Genomic DNA, 14,736 nt, shown 5'->3' on the forward strand with positions numbered 1-14,736 from the left:
CCAGCTCCAGTCTGACTCTGGATCTCCTAGCCTGTCGGGGGAGTGTTGGAACCTTCTTATAAGCTGAGATATGAAAATGCATGAGAAACCTGTTGAATGCACCGGGGAATGCAAGGTCTCAATTATAAGTGATGACCTCATTAAATTTTGAGGGTAAGAGAAGATTCACACTTCAGAGTTGGCCGATTTCCCAATTGTCAAAAATTATTTATTAGTCACAATGTATACTCGTTGATATTCTTACTTTCAGAACAATTATGCTGATTCTATCAAAAATGTTTAACCAAACCCCTGACCATTATTTGCCCCTTCAAAGAATATCCTTTGCCCCTTCAAAGAATATCCTTTCACAAAATCACCTCTCTAGCCATGCCTAACATAAATAAATTGCAAAAGCAATTTTTTCCGTTTTCACCTGCAAAGACTGTTGTGTTTGTGCGATCCCTTGGTTTTGGGAGAACTTGTCCTTCTAATTAAACATTCTTGACACCATTCCCATTCTTTATTTTATAAGCAATAGAAAGCCACATTGTTCTTTCCTGCTCAGATCTGATCAACTAAACATACAGACTGTTCTGTGGGATAAGTGAGCCACCTAGGCTCTGACTCGCTTCAAGTGCAAGCTGTCAGATATGTTAGACTGTCTTAAACGTTTGTACTGAGTCCAAGATCTTTAATAGTTTTATCACTTCCCTATGTCCTTCCCTTTTCTGTAAAGATCGCAAAGTTTGAAAGTTTCCATATAACTTTCAAAACATGTAAAATATACTTCATATTTTTTGCTTACAATTTTCATCTAATTTATTTTAATTGAACATTCTTATGTTTATAAACCTCATTGACACAACGTTTAAAATTAGAATGCCAGGGTAGCTTCTACTCAGTCATGTTGCTATATATAGAAATATAAGCGGATTAATGATTGACCAGGAAGTAGAGACAAAGAATGAGAAGAAAGAAAAAGGCAGTAAAGGAATAAACCTGCTAAATTCCAAATAATGTTGCTATTGAGTTTGCGTGGTACAACTATGGAGATAAAAAAAGATAGATATGCAAACGTTTACAATACATAGAACAGGAAATTGCTTTGTTCACAAAGAAAAGTGACCTATTTTTACTTTATACCTGTGAAGGGTTTATCTGATTGACTTATAGTGATATACAGTTTATCTCCTGTTAAGTTGAAAAGGTCTATTTATTTCCGGCTACCGGAATTCATTTGTGTAAAAGATACAGTACGCTAATTTTATTAATACGCTCCTAAAATGTGTTCCTTAAATAAGTGTGGTAACACTTTGCCTGTTTATCTCTTCTCTTGACTAATTTAAAATCCTCTGAATTATTACATTCATTAGCCATTGTTCTATTACTCATCAAGCTAATTCTATTTCATTGCATGTTACCTTCTCAGAAGGCAAGTGTGAGCTCTAATATTGGGGTAGAGGGTAAATCTTTATATACTTATATTTTGCTGGTGGTGTATAGTGACGCTCTGCTTTCTGACAGACAGTTGATAGTGTTTGTGACCTTAGAGAAATTTGGAGTGGGAGAGCTGAGCATGCCAAGAGGGAGAAAAGGGCAAAAAGCGATAGGATTAGGTGGAGCAAGGGAGAAGAGGTGTAGAACATAGAAGGAATCTCCATTGACTTTTTAGAGGGATAGCAATAGCCTAAATAGGCAAAAAAATATTAAACATGTAGAATTTAAATGGCAAAAGTCTTTCTCTGCACATTGATGGATTGTAAATCCACTTTCTATTGCCTCCTGTGCTTGCTTTTTTGTTGGTGAAATTCAGCAAAGGTCTCAACCCTACCTGTCCGTGTTCTTTCTGCATTCCTACAGTGTAACCCATAGTCAATCAATCAATCCGGGGATTTATAATGCGCGCTACTCACCTGTGGGGGTCTCAAGTCGCGGGGGTGGGGGGGGGTGCAGCTCCGGTTCAGTCACAGAGCCATGTCTTGAGGTTCTTCCTGAAGGTGAGGAGGGTGGGGGATTTTCTGATGTCCACTGGGAGCTCGTTCCAGGCTTTGGCTGCGATGTAGGAGAAAGCTCTTCCTCCTGTTCTGGTTCTGCGGATGCGGGGGGGGTCTCTGCGAGGGCGAGCTCTGCGGAGCGGAGGCTCCTCTTGGGTACGTGGAAGGAGACTCTCTCGTTGAGGTATTTGGGTCTGATGTTGTGGAGGGATTTGTAGGTGTGGGTGAGCAGTTTGACGGCAACTCTCTTCTCGACGGGTAGCCAGTGGGGGTCACGAAGGTGTTGGGTCGTGTGTTTGTGCCGCGAGGTTCTGAGGACGAGTCTGGCTGCGACGTTCTGGATGGTCTGTAGCCTGTGTAGGACAGTTCTGTTGATTCTGGCGTAGAGGGCGTTGCTGTAGTCCAGTCTGCTGGTTATGAGTGCATGGGGGACGGTTTTTCTGCATTCTGGGGTTATCCATTTGAAGGTTTTGCAGAAGATCCAAAGGAAGTTGAATCTGGTGGAGACGATGGAGTTGATCTGGCGGGTCATGGTGAGGGAGGAGTCGAGGATGATGGTGAGGTTCCGTGCATGGTCTGTCGGGGTGGGCGGCCTCCCGAGAGCGGAGGGCCACCAGGTGTTGTCCCAGGCGGAGGTGGAGGGTCCGAGGATGAGGACCTCTGTCTTCTCTGAGTTGAGCTTCGGGCAGCTGCTTTTCATCCAGGCGGCTATGTCTCTCATTCCTTCCTGGAAACAGAGTTTGGTGTCTTCGGGGTTCTTTGTGAGGGAGAGGATGAGCTTGGTGTCGTCGGCGTAAGATACTATGCTGAGCCTGTGTTGTCTGACGATGGCGGCGAGGGGGGCCATGTAGATGTTGAAGAGCGTGGGGCTAAGCGATGATCCTTGGGGAACTCCGCAGTTGTTCTGTGTGGGTTCGGAGAGGAAAGGAGGGAGTCTGATCCTGTGGGTTATGCCGGCGAGAAAGGATCGGATCCAGGAGAGGGCGGTTCCTCGTATCTCTGCGTCGTGGAGTCTGGCTGCGAGGGTGCGATGTGAGATGGTGTCGAAAGCTGCGGAGTGGTCTAATAGGATGAGGGCTGCTGTGTGCCCCTGGTCTAGTAGCCTTGCGGCTGTCGTCAGTGGCAGCGAGCAGGGCGGTCTCAGTGCTGTGGTTGCTGCGGAATCCAGACTGGGAGGCATCTAGGATGGAGTTTTCTTCGATGAAGTCGGTCAGCTGGGTGTTTACGAGTCTCTCGGTGACTTTGGCAGCGAAGGGGTGGAGAGAGATGGACTGGTAGTTTTTCAGGTCCGTCGGGTCAGCTGTGGGCTTCTTGAGGAGAGGTTTGAGCTCCGCCCGCTTCCAGTCGTCTGGGAAAACGCCGGATTCGAAGGAGGCATTGATGGTGTGTCCTAGTTCAGGTGTGGTGGCGGCCCTGTGGTAGACTTGCGGCAGGCAGGGGTCTATGGTGGCTCCTGAGTGGGTGTTCTTCATGGTCACGGTGATGTGTTCGACGGTCACTCTATATTTTTTTACCACACTATTGTCCTTATTCATATCAGGGTATCATGGTCAGAGTAGGTTCACACTTTACAAATACCCCAAATACAATTTAAAAAAAAATCAAATATAAAAAGTGTTCTTTCAAAAATATATTGGCAAGTCGGTGGGTGTAGCTTCCTGTCGAGTCATGGATCATATGTGGTTCCTTAATTGATGTGAGTCAAATAATTCTCTGAAAATGTGTTCCATTATGGATGTTTTACCCAGAGATTCATGTTTATAGTTAAGAAAAGAAACCTTTAGTTCAATGCAAAATTTTGCTTAAATTGGCGCTAACAAATTGATTGACTAATATATATATATATATATATTTGTCATATATATGTGTATATATATATATATAATTGCTCCACTGCACCATAAAGAAAACGGATCACTCGCTGGCGGGTGCTGTTTGCACGGTGGTGCTCCGTGTGAAATATACGGCTCGCAAGGTCCCTTACACCCATCCGGAGAAAAAGGCAACAGCACTCGCGGTTTCGGTTTTTAGGGCCAGTCTTATTCCTTTGCGCTTCACAGACACGTTTCGGGGTTTCCCTTCGTCAGTGTGATATTGATATTGATATATATATATATATATATTATCTACTGGCGGTCGCCAGTAGATAGTTATAGTTAGGACCACGTTTCCATAGGAAATCCGCAACATTCTATTTTGAATAACTTTGGCGCCGGTCGATGAATCCTCGCGAATTTCTCAAAATAGGTGGGGCGCTACGCTCCGCTCCTACCCTGAAAGTCTCGGGGGGATTCGTCAAGCGGGGGCTGAGATAAAAGGGGGGTCCCAAAACGCGTTTTTCCCATGCATTTTTCCATAGGACCTTTAGACAGAGCTACAGCCCGAACGGCTGAACAGAATTACTAGAAATTTGGCAGAGAGGTAGTCCCTAGGTCAAGGAAGTGCCTTTTGTAGGTTTGGTGTAAATCTGTTCAGTAGATCCTGAGAAAATAGCATTTAAAAGCATATATATATATGTGGGCGGAGCCTAACCACACATCTCATCCTGAGATCTGATTGGCTGTCAGCACTTCATCCAAGAAGTGTTGGCAGCCATCTTGGGACCAATATACATGATAGCACCTCATTAAAAAGCATTGCAGTTAATAGAAGGTTTTAAGACTTTAGTTACATTATAAATCATTTGTTGATGGTACCATACTCATTTTAGGAATTGTGGTATGTTCTAAGGTGATTTCACCATGTGAAAAAGCCTTCTGCTGGGATATCATGATTGAGAGAAAAATATTTTCTCATGCTTTTACCACAGAGGTTTGGAAGGTGATCTATAGGCTAAACTGAGAGCTTATTTTCTGTAAATTCACATTATCTTTCTCAGTCATGTGAGAATGAAGTCTGACATTCTCAGTAAAACATGTACATCCAACAAGGGCAGAGACTGTCAGTTGATTCCTTTGTGTTCTACTGCAGCTTCCCAGAGTGTTCCAAAGAACTACTAGAGCGCTAACAGTCCTACTTATGATAAACGTATGGCACACCTGAAGCCATCTTGCTTGGATTAAAGTGGTAACTCTTAAAACATTTAATTTAAAAAGGAACAAAATGAGGGGGTTCATTTTTCAATAAAAAGTATGATTAGTGCTGCAGAAAGAAAAATTAGGGCACATTTTGAGTGACTTCTCAAATCCTCTTCTATTTCATTAAAAAATTCTGACATGCAGACTGAAACATGCACTTTCAATACCAGCAGCAGTTTTCCCTGGTGAGCAGTAGCTTTACTACAGTGATCTAATGAGCAAAAAGAGTGCTAACATTCTGAATTTATGGCAAATGTGTGACACATCTGAATGCCTTCTTGATGGAATCAAAGTAAAAAACTGAAAGTATTTCCTACTGAGGAGACTGCAGTAAATGAGGAAATTAGGAAACTTCATAACAAATAAGTCTCCCAAGATGGCCACCAGAGACAAAAGAGCCCAAATGTAGCCCAAATATCACCCAGATGTAGCCCAAGTATAGCCCAATGACAGAATGTCCCAGAATGTTCTTAAAAACAACTAGAGCGCTTACTGTCTTCATTATGACAAAAGTATGGCACACCTGAAGCCATCTTGATTGGAATAAACTGGTAACACTTAAAACATTTAATTTAAAAAGGAACACAATGAGGAGGTTCATTTTGCCATAGAAATTATGATTAATGCTGAAGAAAGAAAATGAGGGCACATTTTGAGTGACTTCTCAAATCCTCTTCTATTTCATTAAAAAATTCTGACATGCAGACTGAAACATGCACTTTTAATACCAGGAGCAGACTTCCATGGTGCAGTAGTTTTACTACAATGATCTAATGAGCAACTAGAGTGCTAACATTCAGAATTTATGGCAAATGTGTGACATATCTGAATACCTTCATGATGGAATCAAAGTAAAAAACTGAAAGCATTTCCTACTGAGGAGACTGCAGTACATGAGGAAATTAGGAAACTTCATAACAAATAAATCTCCCAAGATGGCCACCGGAGACAAAAGAGCCCAAATGTAGCCCAAAATCACCCAGATGTAGCCCAAATATAGCCCAATGACAGAAGTGTGCAAAACACTTATTATTTTGTGTTTTTGCAGTGTTATATAGTGCAGACTTGTCAGGTATTGGAGTGCTTTACATGAGCATTGGTTACATCACACAAGAACACATTCATTTTGGTTGTAGACATGGGGAAACTAAGTGATTTGACCAGAATCACAGAATGTCGAGCTGAAGCAGAAACTTCAACCTGGTTCCCCAGTTGCAAAGTCTGCAGTTCTGGAAGTAACACCACATCATCTCCCCTAAGTGCAACATTTAATCAAGTGGTCAACTGGATAAAAAAACATAAAGATAACAAATAATTTAAAAGTGCTTTGTCGCTATTTGAAAACTCAGAAAATATGTCCTTATTTTAGCCTTTTAGAGCACTAACCATAATTTTGATGCCAATAAGACCCTCTCATATATGTAATTTCTAAAGGAAATGCTCTAGGTATTACAGTTTTGATTACATCAAGATGATGTCAGGCGTTCCACACTTTTGTGATAAATATAGAATGTTAGCAATCTAGTTGTTCATTAGGATACTGTTGAGAGGCAGAGGCCAGGGGCACGGACTCTGAAAATTGAAGGCAGGTAGGAGGGTGCAAAGGCAACAATTTAACCACACTGAGCAGGCAGGAAGGGCCGTGGAAGCACAACAGACTATGGAGGGCAGTGGAAAGGGGGGCAGGGGCAACAAACCAACAATACAGGACTTGCAAGAGAGGCTGTTGGAGGCAAGATCTATTACGGGTCAAGGAAGCTAGGGGCGGTCCCCAGATCCCCGGGAGCCACCACAGAACTGAGCAGGAAAGTGAGTCAGGGACAAAAGGGGCACCTTAATTTGAGCCGGGGTGCCTAGGAACGCTTGCTCCAAAAATGAAGAAAACAGACATATGAGACATGGAATTGGAGGCAGAATACAATGGCAGTTTAATGAGAAGATGCAACTTCAAAGAAACCGCAGAATAGAGACATAAAGTACAAAATACAGAATCCAGATAATCATACAGCTGTCATGATATTCTCTGTATCTCAATTAATGTACTGACAGAGAGAGAGAGAAAACACATCTATAAATGCATCATGAGAAACAAGTTACACCAAGGAAAATGTTACCTAGGAACACTCACGTTTACTCTTAGAGCAAGCATTCCTGCAATTACAATACAAAATCTTTTAAATGCAAAAGTAAAGAGAACAATGGTTAAACATAACATGACATTTCATATAGGTAAAATAGAATAAGATACTTCAAGCAAAGCAGAGCAAGACATTTTAAGCAAAGGAAGACAAGAGCTCCCAGCTCTTGGGGAAAACCTGCACTGCCTGTTAACCTACATACAGACGGCGAGGTAGTCCGTCGATATCTGTGGGTGCTCCCTTTTTATATCATTTTGTGGGCTCCTTTGCACGCTACATCTACCTACGTATGCTACCCAAAAGCTTCGTCTGCAGATTTTACCAGACATTTCGTCATTTACCCACTTAATGCTGACAATGGACTGGGTGAAAAGGTCAGTCTCTCAGGCCAATCGCTTATCGTAAGTTCCATAGAGCAAGCAGAAAATAATGGGTATTGTACGGGAATTCAATATATTCATGTATAAAATCTCCTCAGTTCTCCTAACTTGACGCTCTGCGGTTGCCACTTCCTTAAAAGCGGGAAACCTGCCCAGGAAGCAAGTACCAGTCCAGGATGCAGCCTACTGTATGTCGACAGCTTCAGGGGGATGTTGAACTTTGATACCGAGCACGGAGCACTCGGGTAGGGTGGGGGCTACTGGTTTGGAGCAGAAGGCCTCGCAGACCTGCCTTCAGACTGCTATACACTAAAATTGCAGAGCTATGGTCAATTTAACAAAGAGGCCTACATATTGAACAGAAGGGCCTACACAGGGGTTTTATACTGGCTGAGTGGTAAGGATGTCTCAGGATAATTATATAGCAACACAGGACCCGCTGGTCAATTTAATACGGCCTACAAATGCAGCTGGCAGGGCAAGGACAAGGGTCTCATACTTCAGGTGTGGACAGAACGGGCCAGGGGCCCCCTGTGATACAAAATCTACCCTCCTTCAAGCCTGTGGCAATGTAATAGACCATTGTGGGCAGAAGGAAGAGGCAATGGTAGTACAACCATACATGCCAACAGACCCGATTCAGCCAGGAAACGTCCAATGTTTTTAAGCTCAAATGGGCTTTATTTGATCTGTCTCCTGTCTACAATATCCTCTTTTTCAATGTAACTCAAAGGGGAAAATCAATACCCCAGTTTTTTTTCAAAATCTCCCTCTTACCAAGTTCAAAATGTTCGCAAGTATGGTACATTGGATCATGGAAGGAAATGGGATAGGGACATGGACTTGGATAACAGAGGACAGGAGGGACATGGAGAGGTGCACCAAACTGACCCTGCAGGGCAGGCATCAGGGTTTGCAGCAGCACAATACACCACACGGGAGTGCAGCACAACAATCCATAGAAAGCAAGAGGGAGGGGACAGGACTATGCACATGGACAACAGAGAACAGAGGGGCAAGAGGCAATGGTAGCTAGCTGACCATAATGGACAGACAGGAGAGAAAGCTGCAGCATAACAGACCATAAAGGGCAGGAGGGACGGATCAGGGGCATTACAATGGAACAGACAAGCCAGGAGGGAGGGAGTAGGGCTGGGGGCAAGGGGGCAGGGCAGGAGCAGCAAGATAGCCATGGAGGTCAGGCAGGATGGGCACTAGAAGCAAGACACACCATGAAGAGCAACAGTGAGACTGTGATGGCATACACACAGACCATGGAGGGAAGGTGGGAGGGGGTCAGGGGCAGCTAACTGACCACACAGGGAAGGTGGGAGGGGCCATGGCAGCACAGAAGACCATGCATGGCAAGTGGGAGGGTTAGTGGCAGCACAATGGCTATGATGGGCAAGAAGGAGGGTGGAGGGGCATGCACAAAGGACGATGGAGGATAGAAGGGAGGGTCAGGACCTGTGCACAGACAAGAAAGTTCAGGGGAAGGGACCTCACAACAGACCACACGGGGCAGGCAGGAGGAGCAGCTGCAGCACAACAGACCAGGGAGGGCAGAAGGATGTGGCAGTACAATGGACCATGTAGGACAGGAGGAAGAGGATAGGGGCATGGCATGTGGACAGGCAGGGTGGAGGTGACAGGGACAGGTTACAGTCATCTGACAATGCTAGGCAGGTGGGAGGGGAGTGGCAGCTCAACAGAACACTCAGAGTAGATAGGAGTGGCAGGTCCATGGGACATGGTGGGCAAAAAGGATGGAGCAGGGGCATGCACAAAGACATCGGAGGGCAGGGGGAAGGAGAATAGGGGCAGCAAGCTAAGCACAGAGTTTAAGCAGGAGGTCAATGATGGGGCATAGAATTGGGCAATGGAGGGCAGGAGGAGTGGACTGGTGCATCATACTGAGGGCAGTGGCAGCACATCAGACCATGCATGGCAGGAGGGAGGAGGCTAGTCCATGGATTCACACAACAGAGGATAGGGAGGAAGGGGATGGGGCAGCAAGCTAACTGTTCAGAGAAGGCGGGTATTAGGAACTTTATTGTTTTTAAAACATTGTGTCTGTGCGAACTACTTAAAATATGAACAAGTATGCAGCATAATCTCACTTTTATTCAGGAAGAAGAGGACGTTTGTGACTGACTCCGGGCTCACTTGGCAGAAACACCCCCTGACCCTCCACCCCCTATCGCAAAATGTAATGCCCGTGTAAAGGGTAGGTGAACACAGTGTTATATAGAACATAGTCCTGAGAGCACGATTGAAAATGAAAACTAGATATAGTGTATGGTATAAACTATGCACCAAAAAGTGTGATATAAGATGAACCGGGCGTGAAATATAATATGCAATACATTGTGCGCAATGACGGATTCATTGGAGAGCGCGAGATAGCACAGGCACTAGCGCGTGCTATGCGATATGCGCCTTGGAGTGTAATATGCACAGGGCAGTGTTGTGTAACCTAACTAGTCTCTAAAGTTGTAATATAAAATATGTGCTGGGGAGTGTAAGGTTGCATATGCACTGTGACAAAGATATGGATCCCAGATTGTAATATGTATGGCATAGCACTGTGCGTTATAACATAGGCATCGAGAAAGGCACGTTAGATGGGGCAATATAACCCGTGCGAAGACAAGTGTGGCATGACATATTCACGGGGTGGTGTTACAGTGCACATGGGCTAGAGAGTGTCATAGCATATGCACTAGCTAGTGGAATAAAACACAGAGGTGTGTGGCACACGGCAGGCAATGGTGGGTGTAACACAGCATTGGGCTCTGTCAGGAGCGCGCTGTGACTCTCAAGTGATGTTCGTCCCCTTTCCAGAGAGTAAAATAAAAAGTATTACACATCCGGCAGTGGATGTGTGTTTTATTAACCGTGAGGGGGGTTTCTTGCATAGTTTTGGTCGAATTTTTGTCGAATCCCCTTTGAATGGCTTGGTGTGCATGTGTATTAAATGTGCCCGTCAATAGCTACCCAAGTTTGTATAAATAAACGACAAGGGTGTCTACCGGGATTAGGCACGGTAGGGCATCAGACATGTCAGAGCTTCACTAGTGGTGTAAATACATTCCACGTGGATTCATTGCATGCATAGTCGCCTTTTAATGAATATCACGCAAATCGTCATGGTGATAGGTACGTACGGTTTGTCCAGCATGTCCTAGGTGTGTCTATAAATATATATTTTTTAAAAATAATAAAAAACAGTGGCCGGCCCTGGGGATTGGGGTCAAAAAAATATAATTAGGAGACTGGCCCTGGGGGATGGGGTCATCAGGGCCAATAAATTAGAATAAGAAGGGGAACCAAACAGCCCCCCTCCTTAAAAAACTAAAATAAATAAAAGACTGGCATCGTACAGGAGGCCATGCCCCCTCCGTGCAGCACTCTGCAAACGCGCCCCCAACAGGTATCTCCAGTATGCGCCAGGGAGCTGCGCTGCAGCCAGGTGTTCTGAGGCCAAGCCCCTTTTTACACCTCTCTGCAACGCAGCTCTGTGGCGCTTACTGGAGGTACCTAGTGGTCTAGTTTGACCCTAGGGACCCTTAGGATTCAAGGGGACTTAATCTCTCAACTTAGAACAGCCACAGGGCGCGTTTACACAGTGGTGAAGGGAGGGGACGGGGCCTGAGGTGACGTGTGCAAACACGCACTATGGCACGTTTTAAATTGGGGATATAATTTCCCTTCAATACTGAGGGCCCCTGGGGGCTAACTAGCCCACCAAGTGCTTCCAGTAAGCGCCACTGAGCTGCATTGCAGAGAGGTGTTCCAGGCCGTGCCACTTTTTACACCTCTCTGCAACGCAGCTCTGTGGCACTTACTGGAGGTACCTAGTGGGCTAGTTGGACCCCAGGGACCCTCAGGATTCAAATGAACTTAATCTCCCAACTAAAAATGGACACAGGGCGTGTTTACACAGTGGTGAAGGGAGGGGACGGGGCCTGAGTTAACGTGTGCAAAAACGCCCTGTGGCCTGTTTTAAGAGGTAGTTTTAATCCCCATGCCCTCTTATATACTAGGGGCTTACAGAGGAGGTCATGCTAATCACAGGGGGACCCCAACGCATAATGTTCCCTAGTGTATGTAGGTGTTTTCACTGTATTCTAAGTGTCTTTTAACATAGCACTGGCTCTAGGACTGGTTAGTCAGGCTCAGTTACCACCAGTATCCGTCTGAAAAAGTTGAGGGTACAGGATGATTTTGCAACAAGGCTTCTTTCTGCTCTTCTTTTTGTTCTTTCTGCACGTTATCCTTCTTCCTGCACTTATCTTCGTATTTGAGGACTTCTGTTGCTTCTTTCTGCACTTCTTTTGTTTCTTTCTGTGCATTTTTTCTTCTTTCTTCACATGTCCTATCTCTGTAGGCATAGTTAGAAATTAGCATTTAAAAAACCTTTGAAATTCACAGAAAAAACCATAGGTTTCAGGCACGTTATACTTAGGAATTAGCATTTAAAAAACCTCAGAAATTCACTGAAAAAACCATAGGTTTCAGGGGTGTTATAGTTAGCTGGACTTTTCACTTGTACAAAACCATTGAAATTCCCCCGTTATAGTTAGTTCAGCTAACTATAACTCGGGCGCCCGCAATGCACTGCTGATGACGTCACATATTACATCACTCATGACTTGGTCAGTGACATCACTCATGACATCACTGATGACATCTCAAATGACATCACTGATGACATCACTGATGACATCATCCTTGTGATAGAGTGGCAGACCTCCTCTCACCCTAATATAACCTTTGATACACACATTCAAAAATAGAGACTAAAATTTTCAAAACAATGGACATACCAATACCAGTTACAACAACCTCTTCAGTAATTCTAAGATCCACATACACATCCACTCATTCACCAACAGTCCTATACAGTCACTCATACATGTACTCACTCATCATATGTACTCATACACCTATACATCCTGTTACACAATGCCACTCATCCATAGAGTTACTCACACACATAGTCACTCATGCTAATAAAGAATCAAACATACATTTACTTGCATATACAGTTATACACACACCACCATACTTACTTCTACGGAAACTTACACATACTTAGTCTTTTAAACAATCACTTATAGAAACACATACTTATTCATACAGGAACTCTTTCAATCTCTCACTCTCACATATACTCACATATATACACCAATAGTCACATATACTAGTTTAAAACATATGTAGTTACTCATAAAGACACTACTGAGACAGTCATTCACTCACTAACACACCCATACACACACTCATCCACCCATACAGTCCTGCACACATGCTGTGTTTAACACATACAAACAGTGAGTCACTCATTCATGCACCTATGCACTACGTAATACCCCCCACCGAACCATGCAGACACTCAGACTGATACTCAAAAAACCAACTAATAACCTATATAGACACCCATGTAGCTACTCACCAACCCATGCAGCCACTTATACACAAAGTGAGAGACTGATACAGATATTTACATATTTAAACATTACTCACTAAGCCATGTATTCACTATGATACACTTAATCAGTCAGTTACACAATCAATTTTTCAAAAACAAATCATCCATTTAGACACTTATATACCCATTTATTCTTCCATCGACCTTGAGATATACATATATAAAACATATTTAATTTTCAGAAAAACACACATTCACTGGATGATGTCATCAGTGATGTCATCAGTGATGTCATTTGAGATGTCATCAGTGATGTCATGAGTGATGTCACTGACCATGTCATGAGTGATGTAATATGTGACGTCATCAGCAGTGCATTGCGGGCGCCCGAGTTATAGTTAGCTGAACTAACTATAACGGGGGAATTTCAATGGTTTTGTCCAAGTGAAAAGTCCAGCTAACTATAACACCCCTGAAACCTATGGTTTTTTCAGTGAATATATATATATACATATACACTCATATATACACTCACTCCCAAAGTTGCACCGGCAGCCAGGTCACTCGCAGGCGGGTGCTATAGCGTGGTGGTGCCCCACGTAAGTATGCAGCTCCCAAAACTCCCGTATTACTCAAACAGAGTTAAGCACTCACTGGAGGGGTTAGGTATCGATTTTTCTTTATTTCGGCAGAAACTTCAAATAGCAAGACAGAGGCGTTTCGAATAAATCTTCATCAGTGTCTCATTAGCAAAACCGCGCGCCAACATTAAATACACATTACGTCATGTATCGCGCGACAGCGTGAACAGAGTCAAAAAAACGAGAAACAGATGATGGCAATGGTCCCACGCTATCACATTGCTCGTGGGGCGGCCATCTTAGAGTGATGTATTCACAAAAAGAATGTCAATAAGATATGTCTCTTATCCCTCAAGGAACCATTCCAAATCCAATAATCATATTTACAGTGGTTCATTACGTGTTGCTATTAATATGCAATTTAAATGAGTTACAATCAACTGTTCATCATGCAATACATATAACATTGATGATCTCCGTATCTGGGAGTCGGCATTACGCCATGTATTGGCTGTGGCTCCATATGATTTAGAAAAGTCGATATCATAGTATCATCTATGAAATAAAAGAACCGAGGGTGGACAGTCAAAAGGAAATGGAGAAGAAAAGAAAAGGAAAAATGGTGCGAGGAAGACAACTGTTAGAGAAGTGAGAAAAGGCATAACCCTAAAAGAAGGGTTTTGATAAAATGTATGCAGATGGAAACAAAACATATTGGGAATTTCAACGAATTTGCAAAATTCATAGTTCAACAGTTTCACGTGTGCTGTAAATCCCAAGGGTTTCCAATACTTTAACTGGCCATAGGATGGCTCGACAACCACAAACACTTGTACATTCTGGGTTTCAGCTTTGTTTGTATACATTCTAAGCATACTGTCAACTACATCTATACAACCTGAATGGCACCACCAAAAATGGTCTACAGCATTTTCATCTACCCAGGTGTACATTTAATTCTTCCCCACTATTGAGACCGTGCGGGGCCTTCGTATGTAGGTCAATAATGTAGCGGGACTCTAGACTACGCAATCTTTGGACCCTATCGCCACCCCTGATATTAGCGGGTACATGATCCAGACCAAAGTACTGTAGAAGCTCCCTATTGCTGTGATGATTGATGGCAAAGTGCCTGGCTACAGGGTAGTTG

At 43.7% G+C, this 14,736-nt stretch overlaps 1 protein-coding gene across 2 annotated transcripts in view; it reads left to right on the forward strand.

The window, feature by feature from the left end:
* C1_2H1orf159 (chromosome 1_2 C1orf159 homolog) overlaps window positions 1-14,736 on the forward strand; it is a 273,746-nt gene that overhangs the window by 72,256 nt on the left and 186,754 nt on the right. The window lies entirely within an intron of this gene.

This window comes from Triturus cristatus, chromosome 1_2 (genome assembly GCF_964204655.1).
Source record: "Triturus cristatus chromosome 1_2, aTriCri1.1, whole genome shotgun sequence".
In the NCBI taxonomy this organism is placed as follows: domain Eukaryota; kingdom Metazoa; phylum Chordata; class Amphibia; order Caudata; family Salamandridae; genus Triturus; species Triturus cristatus.